A 16,561-nucleotide genomic window follows, 5' to 3' on the forward strand; every position below is an offset into this window, starting at 1 on the left:
TGTTATCTTTCATAACTAGGGGCCTGGGACGGTTGTTATTAAATACAGCTGGACTTTTAAATATTGGTATACTTTCATGTTTTCAAAAGTACCATTTAAAAGGCCTTCTACGAGATGATTTACCTGGTCTGCAGTAGTTGTGTTTAAGTTTAGATTTCAGTTAGGTGCAAATTTATTGAATGGTTTCATCTTTTCCAACGTCTAGTTAATGTTTTGATCCCTTGTGAAGCTGATTTTCTTGGATTAGAGCATTTCCTAAAACCCCTCAAATGTCTTTTATCTTTCCACCTTTTTGGTGACAGCTCTAATGTTAATGCAGCAATGGAAGATTAAGTTATTTATAGATATATACATATGTTTATATTTTTTTCTTTATGCATTGCAAAGGAGTTCTACTCTGCTGATCAAAACTATTTTACAAGGGTTTTTTGAATGCATCGAACCACCTATCTTTTTAATAGGACTCAAGATATTGACCTGGGTTTAACCAGCTGCAGAATACTCCTTCTATTGCAAAGGGCACATATAAGGAGGTTCCATGTTTGTTACCAGCCAGATGTGAAGTTCAGTATGATCTCTCTTATAATGATAAGATAGCAGGCATAATTTACTTTTTGAAGTCCTTAAGTATTCCTGAAAATGTTCCCTCTACTTGCCTGTTGGATAAAATACTTGGTGCATTCTAGCTTTTTAGGCAGACAGGCATTTTAACCACCACCAAGTTGTGATAGTCATGGTTGCTTGACAAAACGGAAAAGTAGTGCCATGTTTCAGCTCCATCTCTAAAGATACATTTTTTCCCTTTATTTTTTTTTCTTTTGCTTTCATCTGAATTTTTCTTTCATTTTGGATGGACTTCAGAATCTTCCAAAAGGTGTATATTCTGGAAATGTTCACCAATATTACATACATTGCCAAACAACTGGATTAAAGAAAACTACTGTGATGGTAGTTCATCAATTTGAAAGTAATGGTTTTCTGCTCAGTAAGTGCTACTTACGGCATATATGTCAACTTTGTACACATATTTGTTTTATGTTTGTCTACTAAATACCATCTACCACTACCTGTAGCAATGATATATTTGTTAGTGAAAATTAAAAGCTGCAAAGTGTATGCACATATCTGACACATTGCTGGATGCAGAAGGAGATGCTGGTCCTCAAAAATAATGAATTCTCTTGTGGTGTACAAAAATTAAATAAATAAGGCTCTTCCCAGTTTTGTGCTTCCTTTCACGTTCTTCTTAATCCTTGACATCATCCCCTTGACATCATCCATAACTCGCTTCTTTAGCTACTTTAACTGTGCTTTAACTGTGTGTGTATGAGATAATTAATATGTAAGTGAATGTAAATTTGAATAAATGTGGAAGTGAATACATTTATGTGTATAAACACGTAAAAATACAGTCCTGTTGCTTACATTGTTCTTAAAATCCAAATCTGAAGCACTGAGCTTTGAGCACAGATGCTGTTTTCAGTAAGATAGTACTTGTCTATTTGAATGTCATGGCAGATGTTTTACCTCGAGGTTAATATCTGACTTGCTTTAAATTCATGTGGGAAATCTGAAAGTTCCATTTCCTATCTCAAAAATCAATAGAAACTTAATCAGAGCTGCTAAAAACAAGTCCCAGTTCTTTTGTAACAGAGAAAGTAAACAAGATACAAAATTAAAAGTGACAGAATATTTTACATGAAGGACATGAAGTATACCACCAACTAAGCTTCAGCTGTACACAGTGTGTGTCTTTCAAGTTGAGGTTTGACTAAAGAAAGCTCCATCTGTTTTGTGTGTGTTTTTTTCTTTTTTTTCCTATACCAAGGCACTATAGTGTATTTATGATATTCTTCACATTTTAGTGTAATCTAAACACTTTTTTTTCTACAGACATGAGCTTTACATCAGACAGCTTGTATGGTTATCTGTAAGGGGTTTTTTTTGGTCAGAGTTTGTGCATTTCATAAAGAATTCTCATATATGGTTGTTATTCACATGCGTATCTTGAATGCTTTACTTGGTCTTCCTGCTCCTTTTTTTCCTGGGCTTCATATAGGTGAAGTCATGTCTTGTGTTCTAGTCTAAGCTGATTATTTCTGTGTTGTTTTTTTTTTTTTCCATCTTCTTTCATCTGGAAACTCTAATGCTAGAAGCAAGTGTTGTTTGATATTATTTGTGCTGAATCTGAGAGGATGCTGGAGGTATAATTTAATCTCAAGCACTATGGAAAATTAAGACCACTGTGTTCAGTTTTTATTATCTACTCAAACAGCTGATCATTAAGACATTTTGATCACTACATTCTGCAGCTGGATTCAGTTGGGGTACAAGGAGTTAAAATCATATTCCAGAAGCAAACTTGACTATTCCATCAAGTAAGATTTCACAGGTAAATAATTGAAGTAAAGGAAATAGTGTAAACCGTTGAAGAAACGAAAGTAAAAACAAAATAAGGATTCTTGTTAACACCATCCTTTGTCCTTGTTTTTAGAATTTCAGCAAGTGCAGATAAATTTTGATAGTCACTGTAGTATTTTCTGAAGTAGCCAAACAATAGTAGAACTGCTAACGCGTATTTCTGTGTAGTTGAGCCTACTGAAGTTTAATGTTTATTTATTAACCTACATGGTCTCTACCACTGGAGGGTAATACCGTATTTGTCAGCCAACAGAGAGAAAATAAGGTTGGGCAGGGCATAGCTAAGCAGCAAGTAGGAAGAAAATCATGAAAAGATGCTCAATGCAGATAGCTACAAAATGTATATGGTGATAAGGTCTGGAATACTCACAGGGCAAGACATTACTTTAGCACAGTGGACTTCTCCATTTTCTCTGAGGTCTCAAAGCCTTATTTATTTTTCTATCACATTTCTTCAGCAGACCAATGTATTTCCAGTTTGTGGATTGTGCAAGCAAAGTGAAACAAAAAAGGGGAGCAAAGGGAGAAGCACAACAACTGCATCAGGCTTTCTCTATTTGATTCACTGATCATTAGTGAATGATCTGTTGACTTGAGAAGTCTTTCAACAGCTGCACTTGTTTCTTCTATTTTAGAGAAGTCTTGATAGTCTTGGTAGAAAGTGATACTCTTAAAATTGTTGTGGATTTGAATGTTCAGTTCAAGCAAAGGAAGCCAGTCATCATACTGGCAGGAAAAACATCACCACAAGCCTCCTATTCCTAAGTGTGTACATTCATAACTGAGAGAGCTTTCCTTGCTTCAGCCTCATTGACTGGAGGTGTACTAGATGGAATTAGGAATCTGTTTGAACAGCTTACCAGTGAAACTTTCTTCATGTAAATCTACCCTTAAATAGCTCTACATGTGGTCAATAAATCTGGAGTTCATATCAACATCTGAAATCACCATGACTGTACAAGTGATTATCTTTGTTCTACTGGTGGAGTTTTTCTGTGGACACTACACACACATGGCGGCACATAGTGGTAGAAATATTGTTCTGATCCCAGTCTTTTATTCTGTTGCTTGCATCACAAGGAAAATTTTTTTTGTTTTGTGTTGCTTTGTTTTGTTTTTCCACTTCGACCTTCTGAAATTCCTCTTCTCCTTTTGGCTTGATTTTTGAAGAGAAATATAGCACGTAGGGTGAGCCTATACTAAATCTTGTGTTGCTGCCTCATCTCAGAAAGACATCTTAGTTTTCCTTGGCCAGTGGAAGCAAGGAAAAGGGCAAGTTTATCACAAACATCACAGGGGAAAGAAAGAAAGAAAAAAGGCTTATGTGGGCTTGGGAAAAGTGATGTGCAAGCTGGGGCTAACAGGCAGGAGGAGAAGTTCTGTGTGGTAGAGTTGGATCATGGCTGTCTTCTAAAAAAACAATGTTGCAAGCAGAGATAGATTTGCTGTCTACTTGCATGTAAAAGAAATTGCATGTTGAATGAATAACCTGGAACAGAGCTCAGAGAGAGCCCAGCTAGAGGAAGAAACCCCAGTTCCATGCTAACATAAAGCAGAATTGTGTTTCTGAGGATGTTTCTGCTCCACAGAGGCACTAATTCTTTAAGAAGAAGCTAAATCAGGTGTATACAAGAAGAAAAAGTCAAAGGAGGGAGTGGTACTCAGATGGGTGTGAGAGTGAACACTTGTTTCTGTTTTGTGGAACCTGCAGTTCAGGTACTCCAGGTACCTCCTCACTGGGTGGTAGCTGAACAAAGTCATGATTAACAGAGGAACTGCCTTTTGACAAATCTGTTATATTTTAACAACTTCTTCAGTATAGAATTTTATTAAAGTACTCGTTGCATTTTAGCAACATAAATTGACCATTACTGATGAAAAGAAAGAATAACAAACACACCTATAAAGCCTTCCCAAATTCATATTTTTTTTGTGATAGACAAAGGGAATAACAGAAAATATGTTTGTCCATTGTGATGGCAGAGAGCCAGGAAAGGCTTGAAGTCACTTTGGCCAACCAGCAACTGGTAGCATGGCCTTTGGAGGCCTGCAGATACCCCTGGTGCCCAATTTGGGGAAGTAGCTACATCCTATCTTCACAACGTGTGTTGTTTATTTTTGGTTGTTCTCTGTGTTTATCACAAATCCAGTGAATTTGCTTCAGTAGTCTATCCCCCAAGCTGTAAGGCTTAAAAATGCTTCTGTTTTAGGAACAGCCAAGTGTGTTTGACTTGGTTTTTGAGATTTGTGAGGAAAAATGTCCTCATTGCTCTGCAACAACCAAAATGTTGGCATTATTGCCACTGTTTTCATCAACAGTCCAAAGCAGAGCATCATACAAGCCTCTATGAAGAAAACTAACTCCGTGCCAATCAAAACCATGACAACAACTCATCTCAACCTAGAATAAGCAGGTAAAATAAATCAGATGGTAAAATATATCATCCCTTTATGCTCCCTGCCCATTCATCAGAAGAGAAGCTATGGTCACTCAGCTTATCAGTAGATGTCTACACAGACTGCATCTGCTTCAAATGATGAGGGCTGGTAGGCTTTAATTTGTAGAGGCAAAATTGTTGATGGTGGGAACCTGATATCCAACCTGTATGTATTTCTGAGTTGGCTGGTTGATTTTCAGTTTGGACTACCTTTACTCTAGTGTCATATATTGAAATCCCAGCTGCAGCTGGAGTCCATCCTCCCATTGGTGCTCTGCGATCAGGCTGAAGCACAGCCAGAGCTCAGTCAGTGGGAGGCCTGGAATACCGGCTTCAAAAGACTATTTCAGATCCAAACTAAAGTACTAGCATTGGTGCTCCCATTGTCGATTGTGTTCCTGGAGGAATGTCCAGAGACTATTTCAAACAAGCCTCCTTAAATAGTCAAACATGCATATCTCAAGGTTGTGAGGGGAGAGAGAGGCATGGAAAGAAGAAATGGAGCACCTCATGCAGGGGACTGGTGACACAGCTGAATTCCAGCGGGCACCTTCAGGATCAGTGCTGCTGCTTCAAAAAAAAACCCGCGTAGGTGGATTCAGAACCATGAAGATTTACTTGTTTGAATGTATGCTTTAAACCATTTGTATGATTAAAACAAAGAGTTTGACTTAATTTGTGTCAGATTAAAAAATCCAAAGAAGCCAGGAAAGAGCTTAGTTTGTCAAGTGGGTTTTGTTTTAAAAATAGAAACATTGTCATTGCTATCTTTCTTCTTAAAAACCTCAGAAATTTTAATGAGTATACGAATTAGTAGAGTGAAAAAAGCTGTTAGCATTCTTGTCTCATGACTTAATTTAAAAAGTTCTTTTGCTTTCTTTAAAGTTAAATTTAAGAAAACAGAGCATTAATATGTTAATTAATAAGAAATTCAATAGAGATCTAGAAAGTAAGTAGTTAGACTACTTTTTTCTTTAGTAACTTCGAAGCTCATTAAATGTTCCTAGGAACACATATGCATAGGAAAGAAGTACAGAGAAATCTTCTTAAGATGAGCTTGTGAAGAAACCTGTCTTAAGAGACATTGGTATTCTCAAATGTATTGAGTCTCCTCTTCTTAGAAAATCACATTAATTAAAGAAGTGATTTTGTTTAGTCCTTTGAGTTAATACTTGAGACAGTTCTCTTTGGGTCCTAGAGCTGAGGGGAATATTGACTTTTAGATCAGTGGCTGAGCTAAAAACTTCTTTTAAATAAACACATATTAGTCCGAGATATTTTGCCTTTTTTTTTTCCTTTCACATCAAAATAAATTGCTCAAAAGTGGGCTTGAAATTTCTTGTATAGAGATAATTTTATTGACTGAGTAAAGCTTTCATTTTCTTCTCTTTGTTTTTTAAAAATAAATACATTTAATATTGTAAAAAGTTTCATAGCCAGTCTTTGAAACATTATTTGTTTTGAAATGTATTTCCAAAAGCACCACTTTCATTTCCTGTACCCTCCCCAAAAGGGAAATATATCTGGATTTCAGCACAGACTTTAGAGTCTGCATTGAGATGAAGCTCCGTTTTTTATGTGTGACAAACTCTTGACCAAAAAATCAGCTTCATTGATTCTGTGCCAAAGAAGAGCTGTGTTCTTGTTCAGTGTCACAATTGTGTGTCTTCCTGCCTTCCCAGGGACTCCTATAAATACCTGGATCAGTGGTAGGCCATAATATGGCTTTGAAACCACAACAATGCTATCATTTTTGTGCATCTCTTTTCTGCCTTTCTACTTTTTTTTGCGATCACATCTGACTGTACACATTCAGTCTCTGAAAAGAAGTACCCTTCCTGGGTCCCAGGCTCAGCATGTAACAACACCTGGATTCTGGTGGGGTCCTGGAGGTCAGGGTGACCCCAATCTTCTTCATCCTCTCTGGTAATTGTTCCCTCTGGTAATATCGGATGCTGAAGTCAGTCCACAGTCACAGCTGTGGTCACATCTCGGGTTGCTATGCTATTTCCAGTCCATCTCCATGTCGCACGAGCTGGAGCAGCTGTTCTCTCTATTACTAGCTCTGTTGCCCATGGCATTTGCTAGAAAATCCTGTCTTCTGAAAACATGATTTTCTTGCAGAAGTAAGTACAAGGCCGGCCCTTGACACCAATCATGACAGTGGAGGCTTTCAGAGAGGGCTTATGCATTGTTCAGACCTCTTTTGCTAGCAATTACTGGTAATGTGAATTATTTTACTGTGGTTATGAATGTGTAACTTTTGGAAGAATGGAATGTTAAAAGCTCCTTTAGGTCATTGCAGTCACTTCGGGCACATTGAACTCCCCGTTATGTAAGGACACACAAAAGCAGAACAGGCTCCCTACAGCGCTCTGTCGTCCTTGTCTTCTCCTGTGAAGTATGTGAAAGGTTTGTCTATTTTATGACGAGAGCGTGAGCAAGCTGTCCTTTTCTAAGAACACGAAGCTACTGTGTGCAAAGTGGGAAAATACATTGGAAATGTTAACACTGTGTTAGCTGCCTCTTCTCTATCCACTCAGAACCTCGATGAAGTTTGCTGTATTTATATAATCCCTTACAGATATTTATCGACGCTACAAAGTGTTTCAAGGAAATGTTTCCACGCAGGCTGACAAGGTTTCAATTTATAAAGAGCACAAGAAGATAGACTGCTCTCTGGTGTTTACCCAAACCTACTATTTTGGTATAAAAACTCTGTCTTAAGGGGATGAATAGGGCTGAGGACAAGTTTGAATCTTGTTTGGCTCACTAGTGGTAACTGAGAAAAATGGAACAATTTGGGAGAAAGCTGCCTGCTACTGCACGAGAGTCCAAAATTAGACTGTGCAGAGAACAGGAGGAAAAGAGGTAAAAAATAGGGATTCAGGGGAGAAATGAACCATCTCTTCACCCCCACTGGGTGATATACCAGTCAAATACCGGGATCAGGGTCAGCAATTGGAAGCGATTCTGTCAGTGAACAGGAGAAAATAGCAGAACAGAGAGTGCTATTTCTGAACCTTCATCTGTTGTTCCCAGCCATAGCTCCTTAAGTAACTGTTTTTACTTTCAAGGAAGTTTTGTTTTTGTTTTTCTTTTTTTTAAAAGTGTAAATAAAATAAGATTTGGATGTACTAAGTAATATTCAGGTCTATTAAACTGAGTTCTGATTACTCAGCTTAGTTAAGATCTTAAAGCTAGGAATTGATGTTTTATTTTAAATGGAGCAAAGTTCCTTTTAAAATTCCTGCCCCCCAACCAAAAAAAAACCAACAAAACTCAAAACCACAAAACAAAGAAACAAAACCAACCACAAGCAAACAACAAAAAACTCTGTTTATTTTGGAGCCTTTCTCTTCAATAGTTTCAATCCACTTGCTAGTTACAAAGCTGTTTTAAGTTAATAGGCTGTTTGCCCGGTATGTATTCATACTCTTCAGTATTGGCTTCTCTTACACTGATCTTTTCTGTTTTACTTCTAGTCATCTTTTCATTGAGTTTTTACCTTTCTCTCCTGTACCATGCAGCTGCTGTTCCCTTGTTATTATAATAATGATAGTCAAGTTTATTTAAGATTGAATTTTTCCTGCTGGAATAGAAATGATCAGAACTGTGCAGAGTATTTCAAATGAGATCATGCGTATCTTGCTTTATCCCTACTGTAAGTACCTTTTGAAAGCACATTTCTTGCCACAGCTACCTTGTTCACAGTTACCTTTTGATTAACTAAGACACCTGTATCTTATGTCCCTAACCTTTTTCTTTTTTAATGAAAAATCTATGTGGATAGATTTTTTAAATGAATATTTAGAAAATGTCTATTACCTTTGTTAGTTCCTCCACACAGGAACAGAGATCTTATTGTCTGAATAAGATTGTCTGTTAGCGCATTTTGCTTAAAATACTTGGTATTCATCTCCGTTTGCTTCCTGTTCTGAACGTTTGCAATTCTGTCAAGCACTGTGTCATACTCAGTCAAACTTCCTTGACTCTCAACATTGATGATTTCTGTAGCCATGTACAATTCACACAAACTGCTCATTACTGAGACTGTAATTAGCCACCTCAATCGCATGGGACACTGGGTGACACACAGACAATTAACAAATAGTGAATGATGAATAGTTGAAGCAAAACTTGAAAGTAGTATGGCAGGAGAAATGAATGCTTCATTGGCTGTGACCTATGCTGAGTACCTGTCTTTCTAGGACAGTCGTAAGAGAAATAATGTTGTGTTTTCTGAGCTCAGATGAATTACTTCAGGAAGTGAGGCTGTTTCAACTTCTCAGTAAATGCTTAAAATTTGATTTATGTCACACTTCCATCAATCATATTTTGCTGTAACCTTATGGGTTTCAGAAAAGCTATTTTAGGCTTATTCTACTGTAAATGATACCAGTGTTGTGTCTGAAATACGGAATTCTTATGAACTTCACAGATTAGTGTTTCTGGCCTGGGACAGAACTGTGATGTAGCTTGTAAATACCAGTGTCTGACAAATCAAGATCTCAAAAAGGAATGAGTTTTGCTGGCAGAGTTTCTGTCTTTTCTTCTCCCAAAGGGTGATTAGTGTAACATGCAAAATGTTTCCAATTAAACTTGCAAAAAGAAATAAAAAAAAAAAAAAGAAAAAAAAAAAAAGGACGAATACCAGCTTTTCATAGAAACTTGCTCCTAAAGATTCAGATGGTAATGTTTAGAAATATTGCAGGTGTATCTGGCTGCTTGATAAGATGACAGTAAAACCATCTGTGAGCACAGACCTTGGATCTCTTGGATCTAAAGTCTAAAAGCTACAGAAAAACACAGGCTCATTTAAGCTTGGATATATCCTGATCTGCATCTGCCTTGGTCTGACATGATGATTTTTGTCTCTGTCAGTTGAACACCTATGGTACAAGGCAGAGCAAAAATCTGAACCCCTCTATGTGCAACTGCTGGGTTTCCTTTTGCAGAGTGAAGGAGAATGAAAGAAAACTGGTCGTCATCCTTTGTGTGTTAGGATCTCCGGTAAGACCTTTGCTCATGTATAAAGCAAACCCAAATGATATTTTGCTGTTCTTGTTGTCCTCTATTTTGAGACAGTAGTTTCATTCGAATCAACATCATCTGTTGAAGGGGATATACTATTTGTGTAAAATTAGTAAAGCCCAGGAAGATGTTCACATGAAATTCCTTTGAACTAAATCTGTTCTGTGCTGACATCATCTAACTGTTAGCTGACAGTTGTATTTTTAGTATTTTTTTCTTCCTTTTTTTTTTTTCTTTCCCAAATACCCAAACTGGTAATGAATAAATAAAATAATATGAAGATCATGGGCAACATTAAACCCATTTAATTACAACATGCCTAAGTGACCTACCTATAAATTTGTTTTCTATAAAAGGGACATAACATAAATAAAAATCCTTTCAGATTTACCTTTCATCAGAAAGCTGAACTGTATAGATTAAGTCTTTGTTTTGTAAACCTATACTTATTTGATAAAAAAATAAATAAAACAGAATTATTAGGTAATGATAATATAGTGTACCAGCTATACTTAAGTATTTGATTTTGACAACAGGTGGAGAAAAACTAACACAAAATAAACGAGAGTTTTTAAAAACATTGCAAAGACGGCACCAAGGCAGATTTTCAGAAATATGTAATAGTAAAAATCTCTTCTTTTGGACTCATTTTTACATGGTGCTGCATTGTGTTGTGTAAAGATTAGACTGTTACTGTTGCTGACCTAAAGCCTTTTAAAGAATTTAAAGAACTCTATATCTTGTGGAACAGTTTCCAATATTTAGCTGCACTTTTTCCACCTGTAAATATATTACAGTAAATATATCTGACTACATTTCAAACTGCATGTAGATATACAAGAACACAAACACATACATAGGAACACAAACCAGGGCTTTATACTCCTCTTGTCTTACCTTTGCACTGTGTTGTCATAGTTAAAAGAGGGAAAAGTTGAAGAAAAAGTCTGTACTAAATTCTCTGGTCTGTTTGTAATATGCTTGGCTTTAACCATTTCCCTCTGGGACTGAAGACATGCAGAAGTAACAGCTAGCCTTAGTTTTCAGAAGACTGACTTTTGTTGTGTTTACAAACAACTGACTGTAAGCAAATTGGCTGGGGTGTGAGAGGAAAATAGGCTACACCACAGCAACTTCAGGCTCTTTGCATTTGAAAATTCAGTTTCTGAAAGAGAGAGGGTCTGCTTTCTGAGAAATGTTCCAGGCACTGCCTTGTTTAAACAGAAGTTACCGGGAGTGTGCAGTGTTACCCTTCCACTCAAAATGGGTGTTCAGTGCTGTCTGGGACGGTCCTAGGGGTGCATTCTGTGATTCCCAGTTCCCCAAGTGGTTCTCTCAATAGGCAGAAACAAATCAGGAAAAAAATCTAACATGAAGAACAAAAGCAAACAGAAAATAATCACATAGCTGAGGGCAGCTCTTTCATGGGCCCAGCAAGAGCTCTCTCTGTCCGTGTAACTCCAGGTAACTTGCCATAGCTCCAGACTGCATTATAAATTCAAAATTTTTAAGATAGCAATTTTAACTGCCTGGTGTCACCTTTGTTTTCATTCCAACTTTGATGTGGACATGTGGACATGTGGGCATGTCCACATGTTTGGTGTGGACATGTGGACTCTGCACAAAGTGCAGAGTGTCGTTGGGGTTATTGACTTCAGCTATGAGACTTGAGTTACGCTCGTGGTCATGTACCTCGCCAGTCTGTGGCCAGAAAGGCTGAACCTCCTGGAGTTCAGTCCTTGGTTAGTAATACTTACTTGCCGATTATTATTTTTTTTGGTTTGTTTTAATATGTTCTGTAATCTCCTTAAGACCAAAACAGATCATTCTTGTTAATCAATACTTAAAATGAGCTTTTGATACTGAATATCATTGGTAGGTGCAACTCTAATACAATTATAACTGGTAGAGCTAGCTTAAATATAGACATTTTACTCTCTCTCTTTCTTTCTCTCTTTTTTTTTTTTTTTTTTTTAATCAACACAGGACAAAATTTTGCCCCAAAAAAGTTGATTCTTATTTGGTTTCCTATTTGAACACTGGACATTTGGACAGCTAGTCTAAATAAAGCTTGGATTTTCGAAAAGGACATGGTTGTTTTTTGTTTTTTTTTTTTTCAGTCTCTAAATTGATGTTGCTGTTCTAAAGAAAGACTGTCCAAATCTAATGAAATAACAGCCCTCGGGGGGAAGCAAAATCTTTGTCTTCTTCAATGGAGATTATAAAGTGTTGAAGTTACTTTGTTCCTAGATAACATTGCTGAGGACAATGAGGTACCTTGTCCCTTCCTAGGGCTTTCAAGGAACTGTGATGGTACAAATAATAACAAATCAAAATCGCAGCTTATATTAAAACACAAACCAAAAATGAACAGTCTCACAATAGGTGCCTATCAGATTGCTGTACCTTTGCTACAGAACTAACTCTGACAGGATATGGAGGAGGAGGGTAAAAATAAAAAGAAGGTGAGCTCTTTCCTGCAGAAAGTGGGCGATCACAGTGAACAGACCTGAAATCAGAGAGACAGGCGGATACTGTTCATTTCTCCCACATGGCCATATTTTTTTTTTTGGAACAAAACGCAAGAAGTAAAAACAAAAAACACTACAGAAAAGCCATATGGCATTTGGAAGGAAACACTTAATGGTAGTACCACAGGACTGTATTCTTAAAGGTTCTTCATTTTCAAATATTGAAGCTGAAAGATGACCTTTACAAGAGTTTTCATGACATCGAGCAAGACCTTCGCATCCATTTTGAAATCATGTAAGCTTTTTGTGGCAGTTAAATGGAGTCAAATACTGCTAAATGCATTAACCAACCCTATACTGAATGCTGAATATTCATTTTTCTGATCACTGGTATTTGCCAAACAATTCTTGTTGAAAATGGATGCTAAGGGTTTTACTTCATTTGCAGTACAACCAACTGCAAAAGAGACAGCATAGACTGTATTTCCTAACTTTCTAGCAAGGTTACTTTCTTTTGTAGCTTCAGTTCTGCTTGTTTACAGCCTTTTCAAGAACATGAGAGTCCTGTTCCAGGTGTAGCAGGAAACATAATTGTAAGAAAATGCAACTGTGATGCAATACAACTGTGTAAAAATGCAAGGAGTCTTCCCAGATACACCCACTGATTTGTGCAGTGTCCACACTTAGCCCATCTGAGTACTTCTGGTGACATCCAGCCTGGCTGATATTCTCCTGATGGCCTACTGACAGCTAAACTTGGCCCTTCTTGGGCAAGACTTCATCTGTTGGGGAGGAGGGTCTCTTTGTGATGTACTGTATATAACTGTATATAAAAGGTGAACAATTTAAATGTAATTTGGCAAGTATTCTTCATGTGATATGCTTTCAAGTAGTTGGAATCTGGTTTGAGCAAGGCTGAGATTAGCCATTGGCCTGGTTATAGGGTTAGAAGGCACATGCTAGGAGCTCGGAGATAAAACATTAGCTGATACTTCTGTTACGGTGAAAATATTCCTCTGCTGCTGAGCACGAAGCCCTGATCTGGCTCTCTGAAGGAACAGAAAGCTTCATTTGGAAGTCCAAGTGCAACGCTGGTGTTAGGTGAAGGTTTTGTGGAAGAGAACACGTAGGGTACATGCAGTAAAAGACACCATTAGGTGGTTGTGTGTTTGGATATACTGTGCTTCTAATGACATCAGTCTTCAGAAGAGAAGTTGCAATAAATCTGTTACACCTTAGATCCCAGTTACAGGGGGAAATCTAAAATTTACTGGAGTATATGAAAGCACCAAGTCTAAATTAAGAGAGATCCATTCCATCCACCAATTCCACTAACAGGTTTAAGGCCTTGACTTTGCATAGTAACAAGATTATAGAAATGCCTGAAGGACAATTCTGGTGTAAAACCAAGTGTCCCCAAGTGATTTAAAGTTGAAAAAAAAAAAGATCCTTTCATCTTATTATTAATTGTATAATTAATGCATCCTGTGTACTGATAACAATAATGCCATGTAATTAATTTTTAAGAATTAAAACCTTGCCTTTATCCGGTCTCATGGTCCACTTTCATGTTTATAGCTGTGAATATAAATCCTCTTATCTAATTATAACATGGCTGGTTTCATTGTTCAAAAGGAACCGTTTTTTATTATTTATTATTTTATTATGTTATATTTTATTTTATTATATTAATTATGTGCTTTTCTATATTCTTTAAAGAGACCAAAGAACATAACATTTTATGGCTTTGATAAGGTGTGATATTTCATTTGTTTTCTGTGTCTGTTTTTGTCTTCCATGATTACCCATTCTGTTTACAAAAAGGCTCAATTAGCATTTGAATAGCAAGCCAGAGAGCAGACAGGTTGAGAATTCTTATAGAACTAATTTGGCAGGCCTTCTCATCCCCCCCACCTCTCTCTCTCTCACAGCTTTTTCTTTCTCTCTAATCAAGCTGCAGTTATTAAAGCCAGAATAAAAGAACTGATTTTCCATTACATTGATGCATGCTGAACAGTGCCTTGCTTTGCTTTTTCTTTCAGCTATGCTAATTGGACTCAAAGGAAATATTTAGTTTATAATAGCAAATGAAGAATTCATTAAATTCTAGCAAGGAAAAAAAGTCAAGCAATGGAACTGGACATTATTTTTTTAACACATCCTCCCTTTCAAGGTACTTATCTTAATACTTACTTACAAATAGCAACAATATTATTTAATTTTCAAACCTAATTACTTGGGGAAAAGAAAATTTAGAATCTGGGAAAGGAGGGGGAGATTTCTTTACAGCAGCAGATCTGCAAATTCAAAAATCAGAGTGGGCAGTTAACTTCCATACAGTAACACATGAGCTCCTAAACAAAAACAAAAACAAAGCTGTACTGCCATGTCTCCAGTTTCTGTCTTACTGCCCCTGAGGTAAATCAGGAGTGACTGCATTGAAATCAAAAGAGTTACATTGACAAGAAAAGTCTGCAAAGCCTGAAATCGCACAAGAACAATGTTTTACACTAGATTCCCAGAATTTTTGCCTCTGGTCATAGCTGTATGTCTCAAGAATTGTCTGGCTCTGATTCCTGACACACTCAGATACAGAAAATTGGGGAAACTGATTCAGTATCTTGTGATTTTTATTGTTGATCTTGTGATTTGACAATGGAAATAAAGCTTCTCAATATGAAATACTATTTAAACTTGAGATTCTCACACAAAACAAAAAGAAAGCCTTCTTGATTATGAAAAAATTCTGTCTAAAGCAAGGGTTCCAAAGTCCCGGTCTTAAGAAATCCCATGTTTTTAGGCTAGTTCAGTAAACATCTGGAAGAATGTCTAGGTTATTGGCTGAAGTGGGGTTTTAAAGTGGCTTGTGACTTCTAGGAATTGGCAGAGAGAGGTGTGTCTGTTTTTTTTTTTTTTTCTTCCAAATGCAATTTAGACAAGATAATTTCTAGGAAACTGGGTAGCTGAGAGTCTGCATTATCACGCAGTGGCTTTATGCTGCTGTGCTGTGACTGCTTCATTAGAGGCAGACCTAAATTATGTGGGTGTCAGAGCAGCCAGAATCATCTTCAAGATCTGAAATATCAGGTTGTTTCTGTGGCTCCACAGAACTAAGCAGACCATCCTCACTGATCTGTTGATTCATTGGTGTGTTACAGGCTATACAAATTGAAGTGCTTTTACAGACAATGTATTATCTGAATCATGCCTGGATAAACCACAGATCTTCTGTAATTCTCCCAAGAACTCCTCCCAAGACTACTTTGATTCTGTGAAAACCTGAGGTTTGCTGACAGAAGTTCCAGTCACAGCAGCTGACATTGCAGGCTGCTGGAGCACAGGCAGGCGGTGTGCATTGCTCAGAGAGCTGGATTTACTCTTAAGCAATGGAAAGCCCTATGTCTACCAATTTTCAGCAAATTTGCGCCTTTTGCTTGCGTACCCTAACAGCATAGCTACATCTCAAATCTACCTGTTCACATGGAATGTGAAAGGTCATTTGGCACAAGGTTCTGCTTTGCATGCAGAGAAGTGCCTTCCACACAGGCATTAGTCATTGTTCTGGGAGCAGCGTGTGCAGTAAATAGTAATGAATTGCAAAACTAAATGAAGTGTGTGCAACATAACTTTGAAATGTCCACCATTATTCTCTCTCTCTCCCCCCCCCCCCCCCCCCACCACACACACACATTTTTGTGTATTATTTAACCAGCAGGCATTCCTTCCCTTAATGCACTCATCTTGGGTTCAGTTCCTAATGCAGTCCTGCTCATGCCCAGGAAATAGGTGCTGCAGGTACTTAGCACTCATAAAACAACGTTTGCTCCATTTAGGCAGCTAAGTTGCAGACACCCAAATTGTGATCACTGCCTCCGAAAAGGATTTGTTTTTTCTTATGGAAGCACTTCTCTGAGGGGTACAGTTTGTCTGGTACCATATGAACAAGTACCTCACAGGGACTGAAGATAGGCCCACATCCCCTTGCTTAAACACGACCTTTTTTCTGTGTATTGAAATCTGAGACAGAGAGATATTTAAGCACCTTGCTGAAGGTTTGTTTGTTAGTTTGTGGTGTGGTTCAGAATCGAAGATCTCTTCAGTTCTGAGCAGAAGCTGGGTTGTTAGCATGGCAGTACCAGCACTTGACAGCTGAAATCAATAAAGGCTGAGTATTCTCGTGTCGCTGCTGTGTGCAAT

Source organism: Netta rufina (assembly GCF_964035555.1).
Source record: "Netta rufina genome assembly, chromosome: 14".
Lineage (NCBI taxonomy): Eukaryota > Metazoa > Chordata > Aves > Anseriformes > Anatidae > Netta > Netta rufina.